This window comes from Rhinatrema bivittatum, chromosome 3, assembly GCF_901001135.1.
Source record: "Rhinatrema bivittatum chromosome 3, aRhiBiv1.1, whole genome shotgun sequence".
Classification (NCBI taxonomy): Eukaryota; Metazoa; Chordata; class Amphibia; order Gymnophiona; family Rhinatrematidae; genus Rhinatrema; species Rhinatrema bivittatum.
Genome location: NC_042617.1, coordinates 46,590,220 through 46,610,561, shown reverse-complemented (window position 1 = coordinate 46,610,561; position 20,342 = coordinate 46,590,220). Strand labels below are relative to the sequence as shown.

Here is a 20,342-nt window from a genome sequence, read left to right as displayed (position 1 = left end):
TGATATTGGGATGTCACCAGAAATATCGTTTTTTCTATGGTAAATTGAACGGGGAATGTCCTAGTTCTGCTCTGCACCTATTGTTGGGGGTCGAGGGGGTTCCTGTGGAATGCAGAGTGCATGTTTACATTTAGCCTGGTGATGGTCACATGTTCAGTGTGTCACGCATGTGAGAACCATCTGTCAGGTGTGTCCCGACCGAAAAAAGGTTGAGAACCACTGCCCTAGAGGAAAGGCAAGATAGGGGAGACATGATAGAGACATTTAAATATCTCCAAGGTTTCCATGCATAGGAGGTGAGTCTCTTTCAACAGAAAGGAGGCTCTAGAACAAATGGTCATGGGATGAAGGTGAAAGGGGGTAAACTCGGGAGTAAAGAAATATTTCTTTACAGAGAGGGTGGTGGATGCATGGAAAAGCCTCCCAGTAGAGGTAGTGGAGACAAAAACAGTATCCAAATTTGAGAATGCATGGGATAAATACAGGGGATCTCTGAAGGACTGAGAGGAATTGTAAAGCTAAACTAGTTGGGCAGATAGGCAGACTAGATAGACCATACAGTCTTTTTTGCCATCATCTTTCTATGTTTCTAACACATGCACGGCTCAGTCTTTACAGTTTGACAGAAGCATATGTTACTCTACTGGTAGGATCAACCACATTTCTCCTACTGAGACAGGCATCTCCTCCTCCAGCTGTCTGAGCTTCGGTCCAAATCTCCTTCCCTTACAGTGTTGCCGACTTTTGGCATTGCCCTGGCCATCCATTGATTTGCACACCTGCTGCACCACTCTTCAGGCTTTTGCTACCATTCATCTTCCGCTTCAGTCCTTGAGGTACACTCTGGGGGGCTTTTATGGCTTCTTTTATTGCTGAGTTGCTCTGCTCCTATCATTTTAGTTTTAAATAATTTCCAGTGCCACTGCTGTTGCCACCACTCTAAGTCAGTCTTGGTACCTTAAGGTGCTTCCTCCGCTGCTCCAGCTGTCTACATTCTACACTGTCCCAGGGAAGCGCATGCAGATTATTTCTGTTCCAGAGGAGCAGTAAGTAATGAAACAAAAAAAAAACGTAAGTTGAGGGAGGAGAGGGGAAGAGGGAGGAAGGTTAGGTAGGGGGATAGGGAAGTTCCCTCCCAGTGCACTCCTTAACTGGAGCGGACTAGAAGGGAACTGGAGGAGGCCCGATTGTGTTGCCACGCGTAATAATCGAAAATTCGCCCACACACACACACCCGCAGCACGTGCCGTGTGTGCACACCTGGGAACCGTGCACACATGGACGCGCTCGCGCTCTTTTGAAAATCAACCCCTTTGTGCACAATTGAATTAGTTTGGGTGCCTCTTTACAGTTTACATCATGCACATTTATTGGAAAATAAGGGGAGGGTGCAGCTTGAGCCTGTGTTTTGTTCACAACTGAAAACTGAACCTCCAAAATGTTCAGAGTTTGGTCCAGCTACTTGATTTCAAGACAAACTCTCCCAACAGAAATTTGCAGATTGGAGCTCAGAATGGCCAGTTGGCTCCATTTTTTTGAGACGTCTCTCCAGTCCTGTTTGTACACCACTGTATACCTGGCTTTTCATTCCAATTTCCCTACCAATTTCCCTAAGGAAAGCAGGGCTATTAGTTCTTGCACTCTATAGGATAAAACCCTCAAGCAAATTCGTTTCAATCACTAAAAAGCAGAAAATAAAACGTGCATTCCCATGTAAAATACGTGGTGCAAAAAACGCATAGGACTTGACTCAAACTTTTTTCTTGGCAGTGTTTTGCCCATAGAGAAAGACGTTTGGTACCAGAAAAGCAGGATCAGGATTCACTCTTTCACAGCATATGCAGAATACCTTGGTCCCAAGTTTACTGACTGAATAAAAAGTGAATAATTAAGGATTTGGGGTTTCCTTTGTTTTTATATTGCAACTGTGTTCTGCAGTTTCTCTTACACTGCTGTTCCCCCGGGGATGAATCAGGTGTTGATCAGTTGAGGAACACTTTGAAACATGGAAACATTTTTGATCCTACGTTTGTGAGTTCTGATCCATGTGATGAGCGATGCATGGCATGAGCCTGTGATCACCGTCTGCTAAGCGACACATGTTTTCATCCTAGCGGTACTTTTAAGCAGGCACAGCCATTCTTCCTTGAGAAGCCCTTGACCTTCTGTCTGTAATTGAGCAGCGAGAGCTTTGTAATTGTGAAACTCTTGGAAAACGATGGCTGGTAATTCTGCCTGGAGGCCTCCAAGCTGAAGCTCACAACGTGATGTTTTACAAGAAGAGAGAATTTTTTTTCTCTCTCTCTCTCTCTTGCTGTTACGGCCTGTTTATTTTGCTTGCAATGTATTGCTGTTAACATCACGTTACCAAAAAGGGAGAAGTACTCTAACTTGAAGAGTACGACATCATTTGAGATAGATCGAAAGGACAGACAGAGCGAGGGTTGGCAAATTAAAACTGCATGCACAGCTATGGATAGGTCTCCGGAATGCCACTGCAGACTGCTACGGTAGCATTGATGTGCTTGGGATACTGCAACTGGCCAACAGCTTCCTGCTACTATTAACTGTAGATCTGTGGCATAAAGGACAGACCAAATAAATAGGCAGTTCATCTGGAAGATCTACCCTCCTGTCTCCTTGTGGAACACCTGGGCTATAATCAGATTCACTAGTTGTGAAATTATGAATCCCATGCTTACATTGTCATCAAAATAAGTATTGTCCATTCTGTGATATCTCACTTCCAACAGGACAATTATCTCACCAGGGACTGGAACTCCAATGTGAATTAAATCTAAGTCACTCCCCTCTTGCCCTGGTCTGTACCTACGCTATCCAGAAGAATGAAGCACGCAATCAAGTTTTGCTAAAATATGTGACTTGTAACCTTTTCCTTCCAAAAAAATCTGTCATCGAAGTTTAAAAGTGGAAAAATTCCAGAAAGCATTATGAGCATTGATGACTTTGAAAAAAAAAAGAATAGTGACATTTTTTGGCTCAGTGGGTCAAATTTTGATTGCTCAGCCTGAGGTGGGGGGAGGTGAACAATATTGAAATGGATTTAGCTGGGTAACTAAGTCATTACCTGACTAGATTGCTCGAGTTAATAATTGTCCCTCTCAGAGCAAGGCACCTGCTTCTTATTTTGCTGCACTGTGCAAACAATTATCGTGCTGCCCCCCCCCCCCCCCACCCCCATGTATTTTAATGGCCCTCTTCATGGGCTTCTCGTTTTCCTAACAATCAGGCCGATACAGTACAGTGTGCTCCGGCGGAGTGCACTGTTAACCCGCGATTGGACACGCGTTTTGGACGCGCTAACTTTGCCCCTTATTCAGTAGGGGTAATAGCGCATCCAAAATGCACGTCCAACCCCCTCCCTCCCCCCCCCCCCCCGAACCTAATAGCGCCCGCAACATGCAAATGCATGTTGATGGCCCTATTAGGTATTCCCGCGCGATTCAGAAAGCAAAATGTGCTGCCAAGCAGCACATTTTGCTTTCAAAAATTAGTGCCTACCCAAAGGTAGGTGTTAATTTCTGCTGGCACCGGGAAAGTGCACAGAAAAGCAGTAAAAACTGCTTTTCTGTGCACCCTCCGACTTAATATCATGGCGATATTAAGTCGGAGGTCCCGAAAGTTAAAAAAAAGTAAAAAAAAAAAAATTTGAAATAGGCCTGCGGCTCGAAAAATGAATGCTCAATTTTGCCGGTGCCCAGTTTCCGAACCTATGGCTGCCAGCGTGCTCGAGAACTGACGCCAGCAAAATTGAGCGTCGGCTGTCAAACCCGCTGACAGCCGCCGCTCCTGTCCGAAAAGAGGCGCTAGGGACGCGCTAGTGTCCCTAGCGCCTCTTTTTACTGCCAGGCCTAATTTAAATAAATGTATTTACTGAATCTTGCGCACAAGAGAGTGGCCTGTGCGCGTGCCAGGAGAGCGGGCGCTCGCCCACTCTCCTACGATTTTACTGTATCGGTCCGAATAACTTTTTGTATCCAAATATCACTTTCAGGTGCGGTGAGGTTAGAGTAAGGGAACCAGAAAGAGAGGCATATTTGGCCTACTTCTTCCTTATAGCCCCAACAGTGGGCAAGTAGTTCATTTGTAGGGAGGGGCGGTTCTCTGGTGGACTGTCCCATGGAAAATTGTAATAATCTACTCTCAAAATATACCTAAAAGCACATTCTTTGAATTTTGAAACCACTAAATATTTGAATCTTAGTACAAGCCTCAGGGCTTGTGGGTATGTCCTTTATACGAAGGAATTAATTATGCACTAGAAAAATTCAAACGAAATAAAGCTGTTATCAACAGGTGAACTATAAAAAAAAAGAAATCAAGAATAAGTGACACTCCCCAAGCACTGTAAATTCTGTACAGGAGATATTCCAATAATAGACTTTGAACCAGGTCCAAGATATTTTATAGCAGGGCCAGGTCAAGGCTCTTAGGTATCCTAGGTGAGCATCACTGCCACCCTCCACCCCTCCATACACACTTAAAAATTGTGCATTTATAAGAACAGATTTTACATGATAAAAGGACATTGAAAGTGCAGAACCTTCCGAGGTAAAAAATATCACTTACAATATGTAAATTTACATTTACATGCACCACTGTGGTGGCAATCAAAAAGCCCTGCAAAAAAAAAAAAAGCACTTGGAACCCATATGGTATTAGGCCTAATACAATGTGTGTTAGGTGTGGGCTTGGCCTTCAGCAAGCCATGAGTAAATGGAATTACAATGACCATGTTGTATACCTCTTCCACTGAAACAGCAGTAACTGCCAATACTCAAACAGCAACGGACCTACTGATGAAAAGGCAACACTGCAAAATTTACAGCAGGCCTTAAAACAACAATATACCTCCTCCTAGGAAAATAAAACAAGCCAAGATACTACAGAGCCCTACTCAGAATCCACATGCCAGCAGACTACCTCACCTTTGCCACACATGCAGAACCCAAACAGACTCTCAGCAAATGCAGAATAAAGAAACCACAAAGTATAAATAGAAACATGCAGGCAAAAACTGAACTGGAAACCACAAGAAACCAGACTCTGTATGCAGCGCAACAATGGAAAAACAGGAACATTAACATTCCTCCTACAAAAGCACAATAAAATCAAGAAATATAAACAATTAACAATGGCAAAACTATTTTAATAAAAAGAATAAATCTTTCAAAACAGCAGATACGTCTTATAGCAATCAATAGTTAAAACTAAAAAGGATTTTAAAAGTTCCTGCTTTCCATCCCTGAGAATTTTTGATTTCCAATTTCCCCGAGATTGTCATGGATTAATGGGAGAACGTAGGTACATAATCGTTCTTTTCTCTCTCTCATGTACACACATTGCTCACACTCAGGCCGATCGCTCCTCTTTTATAGCCATGAGCCGCTTGAGCTTGGCAAAATGGGCCTCTACTCCAGCTGCCCAAGGGGCCTCTCTTTCGGCTGCCATGGGGAAGCAGGAGTTTGAGCTTGGCTAGCAGGCCCTTCTAATTATTTGGCGGTGGCTGATCCCTCTCTCTTTCTTCGGCTATCGATGGTTGGGTTGTGCTTGCAGGCAATGGGAACCTCTCCTCTTCTTCACCCACTGATGGGTAGGCTCTCCTGGTGGCCGTGACCTCTCTTCTTTTTCGGGCACTGTGTGCTGAACTGCCATCCTCTCTGAGCCATTGCCGCGTGCAAGTTTACGGTTTGCACAGTGGGTTCCATCAGCTCTGCCTTAGAGTGGCTACATATGGCCTTTCACAAGCCAAGTATTTTTGGCTGGATTAAAGAGATGCATTCCTCTGGGGAAAGGGGTGATGTGGATCAGGGGAATAAACAATGCATATACCTTTGGATTTCAGATATATTCATGGTGTTTTCCCCCTTTCTGCTGCCTACAGAAATAGGCAATGAAAAAAAATACGTAGATCCTTTTGTGCTTGCAAACCTTGTAGACCGTTTTCAAAAGGAAATTACCAGTATTATTTCCCTTTGAAAACTGGCTACAGTGTTTGTAGGTATAAAAGAACCCATGCAACAAGGCGTAGGGGGATGGCAGTCTGCTGAAAATGTCCTTTTAAATGATTGGAGCCAGCACAGAGTTATCCACGGCCCAGCCAGGTGTCCCAGAGAATTTGATCTTAGACCTAAGTCTCCCGTCCTTGAAGCTAATGTTTTATCTTTAGATTACTAGGTGCAGACTGGACCATGAGGGGAATTAGAGGACTTGGAAGAGGAACACACCTGTGTATCTACTTATATTACACCTTCTTCCTGAACCTTCCTTCAAGCTTTAAAGTGGATGGAGTAGAAAAACGACATGAAAAATAAAACTTGGTGCAAATTATTCTTGTCATCTTGAATGTAGGAGTCAAGACTTCTCAAGATCAGGATTGTATATCATGGGGTTGAGGATTTATATGGGTAATCTTGACTGCAGAAATCACTGGGAACATGAGTGAATGCTTTTAAGATCAACAGAACTGTAACTAAAAGTGTTCCTAGCTGACTGATAAGGGTGCATGAGATGGCATAGCTGTAACATTCTTAAAGGCTCCTACATTTTCAAGTCTTGGGAAATATCCCTGGATGCTGGCCAGTGGTAGGTAGGAATAACCTGCAAATAGTATTCCAGTGGCCCACAAGTCTTGCATGTCCAAACTGACTAATTTTTACAAAACTCTTCTCCTCTTAAAATTGTTTTGAATAAATAGTGATATCCATGCTAGCAATAATATTTTGAACTTCAAGTAAAGTGCCTTAAATGAGATTTAATGTTCCACTTATAGGGTAATCAAAGGCAGGTTGGCGAGTCAAGATGACACGAAGGTTCTTCTGGACAGCAATCTATAAAATTTGATGTCTGACATCTGAGAACAAAAAATAATGCAATGTAAATGGGAGTATTGTCCTGATATGAAGATCATTTTTATAGCAGAAAGGAAGTTCTAGGACAAAAGTGTATAAGTCTGATCCTTAAGGATCACAAATATGTCTGTTTTTTGGGTAACCAAGCTATTCCTCAGGTATATAGTATTTGTAAGCTTGAACTGGTTCTCATATTAAATCTGTGCAAATACATTCACCTGATGAATATTATTTTTGCATGGTCTCAAAACCAGGACATTTTGAGGTCCTTGAGGAGCAAGGTTGTGCACATCTGTTCTACAACAAGGAATCATGATGAGTAAAATGATGCATTTCTTCACAGAAAAGGTGGTAGATGCATAGCTCCCTGAGGAAGTGTGGGAGGTGACAAAACTGTTAACAGAATTCAAAAAAAGTATGTCACAAACATTGAGAAGCCTTAACAGTAGGGACCATAAGAACGTAACATAAGAAATGCCATGCTAGGTCTGAATAGTGGTCCATCGAGCCCAGCATCATATCTCTGACAGTAGCCAATCCAGGTCATTCGGAAATACCCATCATACCCTCATTGCTAATTCCCAGAAGTAAGAGGTGGCTATCTCCACATCTGCCTTGCTAATAACTGTTAATAGACCTGTCCTCCAGAACTAGTCTATACCTATTTTAAACCCATCTATACTACTAGCTTTGATTACATCTTCTGACAACAAATTCCTCAGCTTAATTGTATGTTGGTTGAAAAAAAATTATTTTTTAAATTTGTTTTAAAACTGCTATGTTAGTTTACTAGGAAGTCCCTGAATGCTAGCACTATAAAGGGTTAATAACAGTTCCCTGCTAACTTTTTCCACACCACTCATGATTTTGTAAACATCTGTCCCATCCATTATCCAATCTGAGGAGCCCTAACCTATTTAGCCTTACTTCACAAGGGAGCTGTTCATCCCCTTCATCGCTGTTATTGTCCTGTGTACCTTCTCTTGCTCTGCTATCTCTTTATCGAGATGGGAACGACCAGAACTGTACACAAGACGCAAGGTGGGATTGCATCATAGATTTATACAGAGGCATTATGATATTCTCAGTTTTATTCTCCATCCTTTCCAAATAATTCCTAATATTCTATTTGCTACCTTAATTGCTGCTCGTCACTGAGCTGAGGATTTCAGTATATTGTCCACAATAACTCCAAATGCTTTTCCTGAATGATAACTCCACATATGGGACCCATGCAGAGTTAGGACTATTTTTCCTATATTCATCACTACGTACTTGAGCACATTAAATTTCATCTTTCATTCAGATTCCCAGTTCCCTGGTCTCACAAGGTATTCCTCACAAACCACTCGTGCTTTACACCTACTTGAAATACATTTGTGTCATGTTCACCTCACTCATTGCTCTCTTTTCCAGATCCACTGAGAAAATTGACGTAGTTCTACTCTTAGTTTTCCCCCATTTTGCCCATTTTGTGTATATAGGAAAAATGTTTCATAAACTCAGTCCTATGTTTCCTATCTTTTACCCAGTTAACAGTACACAATAGGACATTGTTTCCTTTCCCATGACTTTCAACTTTCCTCCGGAATCTCTTATGACAGACTTTATCAAATGCCTTCTCAAAATCCAGATATACTATTTTGACTTTAACCCTGAATCACTAGGTGTCACCCTTGAGTGATGACTATGACTCCCTCTCCCCAGAGTTTGTGAACGCTGCCTCTGCGACATCCCCAGCCGACACAGACAGTGAATGACCAGACTTGGGGATTGAATTTGGGACCCTTTGCATGGCAATGCACAGCATTATCACAGAGCCACCAGGCTGTTCACCTTCAAAGAATTCTAATTGATTAGTAAAGTTTGAGTTCCCGTTACTAAATGCGTTTCTCGCTCTTCCCTGTCGAGTCAGATTTATCCGTATGCCCAGTAATTTGGGGGGCAATATTCAGATAGCCTGCATTGATGAAAATCTGAACATCTTCTTTAACAGCAGTCTTTGCACCAATTTTCAAAAGAAAAGCATGCCGGGGCTGTCAATTTAAATATTTCTGCTGTTCGGTAAATGGGACCAAACTTTCTCGAAAATAATTTGCAAATCACGAATTCTGCTCTGTGAATCTCAAATCGCAAAATGGGGGCAGACTTGCAGAAATTCAAAAGAATTGAACAAATCTCTACTCACAGCTAAATGGCCACTGATAGTACATTTCGGATTTGACAAATACATCGATTCATTTTCTGACACAAGTAAAAAAAAACGTGCTTTAACATTTCATTTTACAGCAGGGTGTCACAAGCACCCTCTGAGGAACAACTGAAACATTTTGTTGGATGTGAAGCTGGGCTGCAAATACAAATCTGTTATTAAGATGATTTATTATTATCAGAGCAATTATCATTATTAACTTTTTAATTTAATTAAAAAATGTATGTTCCACCTTTTCCTACAACCAAGCAGGTAGATTTTTAAATCGTTGCTGGCACAAAAACAGCCCTATACATGCGTATGTGGGCCACCCGTGAGCAACTCAAATTTTAAGAAGCTGCAAAGCACGTGCGAAGAAACTCATGCGTGCATCAAAAACAAGGGGGTGGAAGGGGGCAGGGCATGGGCGATCCTGGGCGGGGCCAAGAATTACGTGCGTAACTCTGAATTTTAGAAAAGCTGACCATGGCAGGCGTTAGTGTGTTATCCACGTAACTTTACTGCTAGCCTGATGAGGAGCAAGTTTGCAGATCTCAAGCTTTAGGGATTTTTCAAGACTGATGAACTACCATATATACTCGGGGGGAGAGAGAGGGAGAGAGAGAGATAGACAGACAGTGAGACAGAATATGATACTATATATATCTATAACTGTAAGAGGGACACTTTCAGCTCAGGGTGGGTTTGAATCACAAGAACCTTATCCAAACCCACTTACACTAACTGCCATAACCCCATCCTCTGGCAGTGAATTCCAGAGCTTAATTATGCATTGAGTGAAAAAGAATTTTCTCCAATTTGTTTTAAATGAGCTACTTGCTAACTTCATGGAGGGCCCCCTAGTCCTTCTATTATCCGAAAGAGTAAATAACCAGTTTACATTTACCTGTTCAAGTCCTTCATTCCCTCCCTCATGGCCAGATTGCAAGGGTCTATAGCGCATCAATCTAACACCACACACCCCCAAGCCCACCCCGAGTTGAAAGTGCTCCTCTTACAGTGAAAGATATATATAGTGTCATATTATCTCTCCTACAATGCGCTTTCTCTCTCTCTCACCCTTTCTCCTCCTTCCAAGGACATGAAAAAATTGGTTTTCCTCTTGTGTGAGTGTAAAAGCTGCTAAAGCCCTGGTAATATGCACAGAATATTTACTTGAGCTACCTCCTAAGATCACACGCATACATTCGGGCGGTGAGGTATTTTAAATTATATGCGCGTCTGTGTGCACATGATCTAAAGTTGCAGTGTATCTCTGCTCGCATGCCGATATGCATGTTTATGGGCACACGCGCATTCTTTTTAGAATTAGCCAGAAGGTGAATTACAACTCTATTACATATATAATACAGCACATAACATAACATTAAATTATACAAACATATGCGTGGGCGTACATGTGCGCGCGCTACCCGGCGTGCACATGTATATCCAATTTTATAACATGCATGCGCACGTGCATGTTAGAAAATCGGGGGTCGGCACGCGCAAGGGGGTGCACAATTGTGCACCCTGTGCGTGCTGATGCCCTTGGGCTTCCCTCGTTCCCTACCTCCTAGCCTGACCTTCCCACCCCTTCCCCTAGCCTTTCCGCCTCCTAATCCTAACTTTTCTCCCAAAAAAATGGAAATGGCCGCTGTGCCAGAGGCCTCTGGCCCTGCTCCCACCCTGCCCCTGGACCGCCCCACCCCCGTTCCACCCCTTTTGTAAAGCCCCAGGACTTAGACGCGTCCCGGGACATTACGCACGCCACCGGGCCTTTAAAATATAGGCCCTACACATGTAGGGCTTTTAAAATCAGCCCCATACTGAACAATATTGTAGACTTACACTATGGGGCAGATATTCAAAGGAGTACGCGCATAAGATACGCGCGCACCCCCCGAAAACCTGCCCTAAGCTCCCCCTGCGTGCGCCGAGCCTATGTTGCATAGGCTGTCGGCGCGCACAAAGCCCCGGGACGCGCGTAAGTCCCGGGACTTTCCTGGGGGGGCGTTTCGGGGGTGTGGCGCAGTGGCGCGTCATCAAGGGCATTCCGGGGCAGGGCCACAGGTGTGGTTCCAGCCCAGGGGCGTGGCCGCAGCCTCCGGATCAGGCCCCGGACTGGAACATGGTGCACCAGCAGCCAGCCCGGCGCACGCAAGTTACGCCTGCCTTGGGCAGGCGTAAGTTTTGAAATAAAGGTGGGGGGGAATTAGTTAGAGCCAGGGAGTGGGTTAGTTAGGGGAAGGAAAGGGAAGGTGTGGGGCGACGGAAAGAAAGTTCCCTCCGAGGCCGCTCCGATTTCGGAGCGGCCTCGGAGGGAACGGAGGCAGGCTGTGCGGCTCGGCGCGCAAAGGCTCCCGATTTTGCGCAGCCTTGCGCGCGCCAACCCCGGATTTTAAAAGATACGGGCGTAGCCATGTACTCTTGTTTGCGCTGGTTGTGCGAACAAAAGTAAGCACGCACGTACTTTTTTAAAATCTGCCCCTATATATATATATATATATATAAATTCTTATACAATATAAACAGGTCCACTTCCATCCCAAGACATCCAACCCCCATTCTAGTAGGAAGACAGTCAATGCTTACAATAATTGCCTGTTGAGAACGGTGTTTTTCGTGTGCCCATGGGCCTCAGCCCGACCCAGACCTTCTGAACCGAGCCAACGGTTCACGGTGGCTCCGCATGGCTGATGGTCTACCCTCCGCCAGGCTGGCAAGCTCCCATGGCCAAACATCCGAGGATGTTGGAAGGTGAATGGTCCTCCGACCATTCCGGGCCCTTTCGGACCTGCTGCGAGCAGCATGGAGCAGCAGGCCTGGCCTGAGGTTGAGGGCAGACGGGCCTTGACATGAAGACATGACTGTGGATTGATGCGACGCCATCTAGATGAAGACACATGGCTGATGCAATGGCATCCAGGGACGAAGACACATGACTGATGCGACGGCATCACAAGGCACAAAGACTCAGGGTTGATGCAACAGCATCCATGACGTAGACACTTGGGATCGATGCGGACAGCATCCAGATGAGACTCTTGACATCCACAAAGCAACACGAGGCATGAACATTGGCACTGTCTCTCAGGGCACCCTACTCAGACCACCCGCGGGACTGAGTCGTGGACCACCCTGTCCGTTATGTGCCCTACACAGCCCTTGCAGACTGGTCACGGACCACGACGGGAGCGGGACAGCACAGGAACACACATCAGGACTTGACGGCTCAGGAGCACAGGACAACCTTCCACCGGCAGGCAGTCCACCCAGGAGTACTGCATCTGAGGGACCCCCGGCCTACCGGTACCAGAAGGCTCGAGAGCGTTGACGAGGCATGGAGTAGGAAGGAACATCACGGAAGGCAGGAACACCAGGACGTAGGAGAACAAAGACACCTGGACATGGACCTCAGGCACGAAGACTTGAACATGGAACAATGAACACGACGAGGAGCTCCACGAAGAGAAGACCACCTTACATGGACTCTGGCAGGCCGGAGCCTCCAGAGCGAAGACTCGATGACGATGCAAGGCACTGGACAACTAACGGAGCAGCCCTTTATAGGGCTGATACAGGAAACAGTCATCAAGGTGGGACCCAGACACTTCCTGTGTCTGGCCCTTTATATACAGCAAAGAGATGGGGCCGCGCGCCTAGCAGCAGTAAGCAGAGGCTGTGCAGGACCATGGCCAGCGGCCTGCACGGCATCTGTGTGTCAGACGCCAGAAGAGGCAGGGCTGAGCTTGGGAGCAGGCTCCAACATGAGCGGCGGCTCCAGCCGCTGCCGGAGGCCCTGGGGGCGGCTCCTGCCGCTACTCCAGCCCGGGGCTTTTGCAGCCTCCAGCCGCAAAGATGGAATCGGCATCGGGGGCGGTCCCAGCCCCGAAGACAGCCGCGGCTCCGGCCGCGGAAGCCCGGATGGTGGTGGGCGGCCTCCGGACCACATGGGCAAGCCGACGGCGGCGTCCTGCCACGTCGGTGAAGAAAGGCAGTGAGGGTGAGTGGCCTGCTCGCGGGGGGCACCTGCGGGCAGTGCAATTCATAACATTGCCACAATAATTGCCACAGTTTTGTATGAGTATTCAGGCAGGCTAGATTTTGAAAAGATCTCTGCAGGTAATATGTAGAGTATTCTTTTTTTTTTTTTTTTTGTCAAGCCATATCTCTAGTTGCAGAAATGATAAATCAAGCAAAAAAAAAAAAAAATTGAGTGTACAATGATGCTTTTGTAAAAAAAAAAAAAAAAAGCCTGGATCTCCAGTGTGGGGATGTCAACATTATACCTTCTGTATTTAAAATCAGACCAGGGCTTTCTCTCTGCACATTAATTCTCTTCAAACACAGCTACACCTTCCTACCTATGTTTTAGCAGAACCTGAAATGAATGGATACATGTCAAGTCTGCAAACTGCTTTTTGTCTCTTACTCCTTTCCGTCCAGCCGGGCCAAGGTCCTTTAGTGCTCAGGAAAGCTGATTAAACCTCCATTACCATCTGTTACACATGAACAATGCTTTGTGGAGCTTTGCCCAAACTATTTATTTATACATCTGTCCAGGAGAGCAGTTCTCAACCAGTGTGTCGCCAAGCACACATAGGTGTGTCGCCACACTTTCCGTTCCCCCACTGGCCCATCTGCTCTCCCTGCCCCAGTGAAATAGGAACTCATCCTCTGCCCAGGTTTAAAATACTGATAGCCCAGGTGGAACGCAACAGGAAACCTGGAGTCAGTGGCGCCAGCATGGTCTCTTCTTCCCACCCTCCGTGGCCCGGAAGAGGAAGTGGTGTGCAGTGGCCATGCGCGCGGGAAGAAGAGACCATACTGGTGCAGGCAGCATTGGCCCAAAGAAGAGAAGAGAGGTGCGGCCTGAAGAATGAGCAGTGTGGCGCGTGTTGCAAAAGTCGGCCGAACAGGACCCCAGCCAGACCCCGCCACCTACTGGCTCGGCCGACTCCACCTCCTCGGACCCAGGAACCTCACTTCAGCCGGCGGTCGCAACCGGCGAGCCGTGCCTCGGCCCTCCTTCCGAACCGCCACACCGTCGCTGCATGCAGGATGGCATGCCGGCGGCTCCTGCTCTGGCTTTCCTCTTGACCCCTGACTTCCCAGGCACGCGTGCCACCTGACTCCTTTTCAGGGGTCACCGCGGGAGGGGCCCGGACTCCTCCTCCCAAACCTGCAGGTATTTAAGGCAGGGCCTGCTTCTCAAGCCTTGCCTTGGCTACTCCTGGCTCCAGTTCCTGTTTGGATCCTCCGTCATCTGTTACCTGTTTCCTGTCTTCTGCTTCTCCGTGCCAAGACCCTTGCCTGTCTGACTACGAGATATGCCACCTGCCAAGACCCTTACCTGCCTGACTACGAGATACGCTGCTTGCCAAGTCCCTTGCCTGCCTGACTATGAGATTCGCCCTCTGCCTACATCCTTGCCTGCAGACTCTAGCTCATCTCCACATAAATCCAGCCAGCCCCAGTACACAAGGACTCAACCTGCGGGGAACGAGGGCTGGTAGTGGTGAAGGTCCTGAGGGGTCTCGGGTCTCCTATAGCCTTGGCTGCCGTCGGAAGGGCCCTCTGGGGCTCCTCCCCATTGGTCCCCTACTCCGCCTGCCCAAGGATCCACTCTCATAATAGCACAGAGCACAAGAGGAGCAACGTCAGTGTTACGAGCGCGCGCGGGCGCGGTCGTCGTAAGCGGGTGGTGGTGAGCCCTTGGGCCACGGCAGGACTCAAGGAGGAGCCCCAAGCCACACCGTGGGAGGTGAGCTGAGCAGGCATGGTGAGCCAGGCAGGCGGAAACAGAAACAGGGAGTCCGACCCTCAGCCGGACCTGCATGCCCATGGTAGCCAACACGGGGAAGTTGACTAATGAATGGTCCTCCGACTGTTCCCGGCCCTTTCGGACCTGCCACAGGGAACGGCAATGGGCAGCAGGCCGGACAGAGGCGAGGGCAGACAGAGTCCTTAAACAGAAGACATCAGACGGGGCAGAAGCAGGCTGAAGCAAGACGGAGACATCAGGACAAGGGCTGAAGCGAGACACAGGAAAGATCCAGGCAAGCAGGAACTCCGATGCTGGGATACTCACATCCGAAGCCCCCTCGGCTGGCAGAAGCTCAAGAGCCCGTGGGACGAATCCCTCCTGTTGGCCACTCCAGGGCCCAACAGGACAGAAGGCTCAGGAACCAGATGAGGACGTAGGTCAAGGCAGAGACAGGAAGACATCCGGGCAAGGGCTGAAGCAGACACTGTAGACAAGGCTGGACGGAAACATTGCACTGTCCATCAGGGCGCCCTACTCAGCCCACCCGTGGGACTGAGTCGCGGACCACCCTGTCCCAGACGCGCCCTACACAGCCCAGGAAGGCTGGTCGCGGACCACGCTGAGAAGGAGGGTGCAGGGAAACTCCAGGCGAACAGGAACTCCGATGCTGGGATACTCACATCCGAAGTCCTTACGGCTGGCAGGCACAGGAACAAACATCTAGGCAGAGACACTGGACAGGGATCCATCAAGGTAAATGATGATCACGGAAGACCTGGATCAGCAAGGATACAGACGACTGTAGGACCTGATCCGGAGGCCATTTGCAAGTGAACAGAAAGTCCTTAAGTACTGGAGGTAGAAGGCAACTCCCTGGGAGGAGCTTGCCAGGACCGCCCACCGCTGGTCCTATAAGTCAGGTGGAGAGCTGCGGGCCAGCCCCTAGGAAAGGGCGTCGCCAAACAGGAAGTCCAAACGCAGAGGCAAGTAAGCCACAGGCACAGCTAGGCCTCTCAGGCCCTGGAGCAAGTCCCGGATGGAACACAGGCGAGGCCCAGGCTTCAGAGCGGCCTCTGGAGGAAGGTAAGAGACCTCCTGTAGCGCAGCAACAGGGGGGATCGCAACAGTCAGTACCTGTAGCCTGATAGGACTTCTTTCTCGAGATCGTGAAGGCTGGAAGTGGAGGAGGCTGCTGCTGTCACTAGGGCTGGAAGTGGAGGAGGCTGCTGCTGCCGCTAGTTCGGTGCTTGAGATCCTGTGTGTGTGTGTGTGTGTGTGTATGTGTGTGTGTGTGTGTGTGAGAGACAGCATGTATGTAAATGAGTGATTGAGAGCCTGTATATGTGTGATTGAAAACATGTTAGTGTGAAAGAGAGTATGTGTTTGTGATTGAGAGACTGTGTGTGATTGAGATCCTTTGTGCGTGAGAGAGATGGCATGAATATAAGTATATGATTGAGAATCTGCATGTGTAAGTGAGAGAGATCATGTGAATGTATGATTAAGAGCCTGTGTATATAAGTAACAGAGAGAGCATGTGTGTCTGTGTGTGACTGAGAGCCAGTGTAGGTGAGAATGTATGTGTGTGAGAGTAGGTGAGAGAGCCTGTGTGTGAGAGTAAGAGAAAGTATGTGTGTGTGAGTATATATGAGTATGTGTGTGAGAGAAAGAGACAGCATGTATGTAAATGTGTGATTGAAAGCCTGAGTGTGTATGTGTGAAAAGACACATACACATGTGTGATTAAGAGCCATACAATACACACATATACAATACACACATATACAATACACACACATACAATGTGTGATTAAGAGCCTATATAAGTGAGAGAGAAAAAGCATGTGTATATGTGCATGATTGAGAGCCTATGTAAGTGAAAGAGAGAGCCAGTGTGAGAGAGAGAGTGCTTGTGTGTGACTGAGAGAGAGAGTAGAAAATGACAAGCAAACCACATCCCTCCTCCTGCTAATTCAAAACAGTCTCAGGGCACCTGGACATCAAACGTTCCCAGATATGCAGAGCAAAGCATTTTTTTATCCATATTATTTTTCATTATTGGGTCTTTGTGCCTGCTATTTTGAAATATTTTATTGGTATCTAGAAATTTTTTATATGAGTTTTTAATTATTGGATATTCCATTCATCAGCTGTTTTGAAATAATCTGTTCTTTTACATAAGAACTGCAATTGATTTTATATTTCTTGATTTGACTGGTGATGTTTCTCTTTTTCCTTTGTTACACTGCATACAAAGAGTTTGGCTTGTTACAGTTTCCAATTCAGTTTTTGTCTGCATGCTTCAAGTTATGCGTTTTGGTCTCTTTATTCTTTGTTAGGTGAGGGTCAGCAGATGTGAGTACGGTGAGGTTTTCTGCTGGCGTGAAGTTTCTGTGAAGGGCTCTATGGCAGCTTGGCTTGGTCCGTTTTCCTAATAGGAGGTGTATTGGTGTCTTAAAGCCTGGTGTAATATTTTCAGTGTTGCCTTTTCTTAGGTAAGGTGGTTACTGTTTGAGTGCTGGAAATTGGTGCTGTTTTGGAATGTGATTTATTTATTTATTTATTTATGCAATTTCTGTTCAGAGTACTTATCTTTCGTGGTGTGACATTCTTAACAATAAATACAATACTGGGCCTTTATTTTTTATTTCTGCCATGAATTGTAATGAGCAGTGTGTCACACAAGTGAGCGTGGTCTGTCATGTGTGTCACGATGGGAAAATGGTTGAGAATGACTGGTCTAGGATATGAAGCTAGGAGGATGGGAGCTACTTGGTGTAGTTGGGTCTCTCCTATTTCTTGCATTTCCAGTGGATGAAACTGCTGAGGTACCTCTGCCTGACAAGTGGCTCTCCCAGCTGTCGCTAAGCAATGTGCGCCAGGGCACAGCTCTGGTCATACTACACGCCACTTGGCTACGTATTCCGGCATCTTCTAATTAACTTGTTGTGCTATATCCAAGCTCTCGGTTTCTCGAGCCCTATTCTTGTTTGAGGGCCTATTCAGGGGCATTGTGGATGAGTGGAGGAGAAGCCTGCTGATTAGAACAGTGGATTGAGACCCAGCACAAATTTAGATTGTGAGCCCTCTGGCTACAGGGAAAATACCGGCAGTAGCTGAATGTAACTCACCTTGAGCTACTAATGAATAAGTGTGAACTAAATAAAAATCTTCATGATTAGTCACTTTTTATGATTCAAAAGCAAGGAAATAAATGTAAAACAATAGAAAGGGACTTTAGAGATGATACAATGTAAAACTGGACTTGTGCATCATTGATAAATATAGTTTTTATTGATTTCAGCACTAACAAATGCAGTTGAGGGCTGAAGGTGGCAGAAGGGAGTCAGGAGTGCTGGGGTTACTGTTGTTCATGGCCGGGAAATCTCAATCCAATCAGCACCCGAAGTTAATTAAAAATACATTCTGCAAATAGCTGTGCAGAACTCTGCTTACAGCAAGCTACCAACTGTCAGCTTCATCGCTGACAAACTTCTCAGTCAAAATTACCCTTTCACGTGTAACATTTTTGTCTTTTTCAATAATGATTTTATATTTAGTGCAATAAAACACTACATTAAACAAAACCAACACATTGTATTTAAACAAAAAGGATTACAAAGTAAATACACAGGTCTAAACCCAAAAATTATCATCTCTGCAGGGGTTTTTTTAAGGATTTACATTTTTTTTCTTAAAATAAAAATTCAAGGTCTGCTTGTTTACATGCATGAAAAATTATGATATGTAAAACTATGACTGCTTAACATGGTACAAATCTTCTTTTGAGCTCTCTACAAGCTGAATCTTCCCTCACAGCTGCAAAGGAAATTGGATGAACTGAATCACAGTAACAGTGTCAAAGCAAACAAAAAAAACCTGCTAATTGTGGGGGTTAATGTACCATACTGTGTTAACAGGAATGCAAGCGCCATTAACACACATTAACTGCCTGCATTATCTATCGCAAACATCTAGCGCACATTAACAGCGCTAACTAGCTTCTACTGGCGTGAATACAAAATCGATGCTAATGAGGTAATGAGATGCAAATGCATGCAAAACAGCTGCTTAACTATTAGCCTAGCAAAAAATAAAGGTGGTAGCTTTCAAACAGCCGCGTGGACGTACAGACACACAGCCATTTTATAACATATGCACCTATATTTGCGTCAGCTGTATGCATGTACATGGGCATGCAGTTTTACATGGACGTGAACATATGCGCCTAAATGCCGGCTCTACCGCATAAGTGGGGGGATTTTATTAGATACCGATTTCCCCAGTCCATTCCCAGTTCGCCTCACCCCTCTAGTTAATATTCGTCTCTTCACCCTTTTAGCTTCAACCCTTAAGACCCCCGCTAATTATCCTAATTTTTTTTCTTTTTGTTTAATTACTTACATGCCATCCCTGGCAGAAGTTATGCAGTAGGGGACCCCAGCACATGCTTGTTCGCGTAAATACCTGCACACACATTTTATGTCACATACCCGGACTGTTCATGTTCCACCCAGATCCTGCCCACTTCCCGGCACTTTTCTGCCTTTTCCATTTGTGCGCGTGCTGGGAGATATGGGACAGATGTATTAAAGCAAAAAAATGTAACAACATCTCAGGGAGGCGTGGCTAACACCTTGAGGACAATTTTCGAAGCAATTTGTGCTGGTGAAAAGCATTTTACCCATGTTAATCGCTGATTGAAAATTCACCTCCCTCAATGGGGCTAAAGGTCTGCCACACTTTTAACCTCATTGATAGATTGCGTTCCTGAGGTCATGTTTAGTTCGGGGAGGGAAGCTGTGAGCCTAAACTGCATTTTCAGCAAAATTCTACCCGCTGATAAAAGCTGCAGCAAGTGACCGGCTGTACTTTGTACCAGCAGCATGTGTGCTTTCACTCTGAGGACTACTGCAAAGTCTGTGGGGGGAAAAGCACATTTCTGCATGAAAGTGGCAGTTGCAACCCTAAACATTTTGCTGGAAAGTCCAGCTGGACCATTTGATCTCTATCTGCCATCATTTATTATGTGACTATGGTCTCGGTCCCCAATGCGGACAGTTTGACAACGTCCTTCTTTAGGTTACTCTCCACATTAAATGCACAGATTTTAACATGTGCATTTTACCATCTATGCCTCATTTGCATCTCATTAACACCAATCATTAATATATGCATTAAACACTGAGAGATCCATATGCAGTGCTATTTGTCTGGCTAAGTTTGGACTTAGAATGCTAAATGGCGGTTTTTGAAAATTGCACTGCCATGACCAACCCTAACATAACCAGATAACTGTTGCTCTAGCTAAAAAGTTAGCCAACTAGCTTGGGGGCAGGGCATGGGCATTCTTTTTTTTAAGTTTTATACTCCAATTTCAAGGGTGGAGCCGGCTATCTGGCTAAGTTAGCCAAATAAATGCCAATTTTCAGCATTATCCAGCTAATATAGCAGGATAATTGGTCTAAGAAAAAAATTAATCCTTTACTTCTAGCCACTGTTTACATAG

The 20,342-nt window shown here is 45.8% G+C and overlaps 1 pseudogene; it reads right to left on the bottom strand.

The window, feature by feature from the left end:
- Positions 1-6,658, bottom strand: part of LOC115088508 — a 293,685-nt pseudogene extending 287,027 nt beyond the window's left edge.
- Between the last annotated feature and the right edge of the window lie 13,684 nt (positions 6,659-20,342).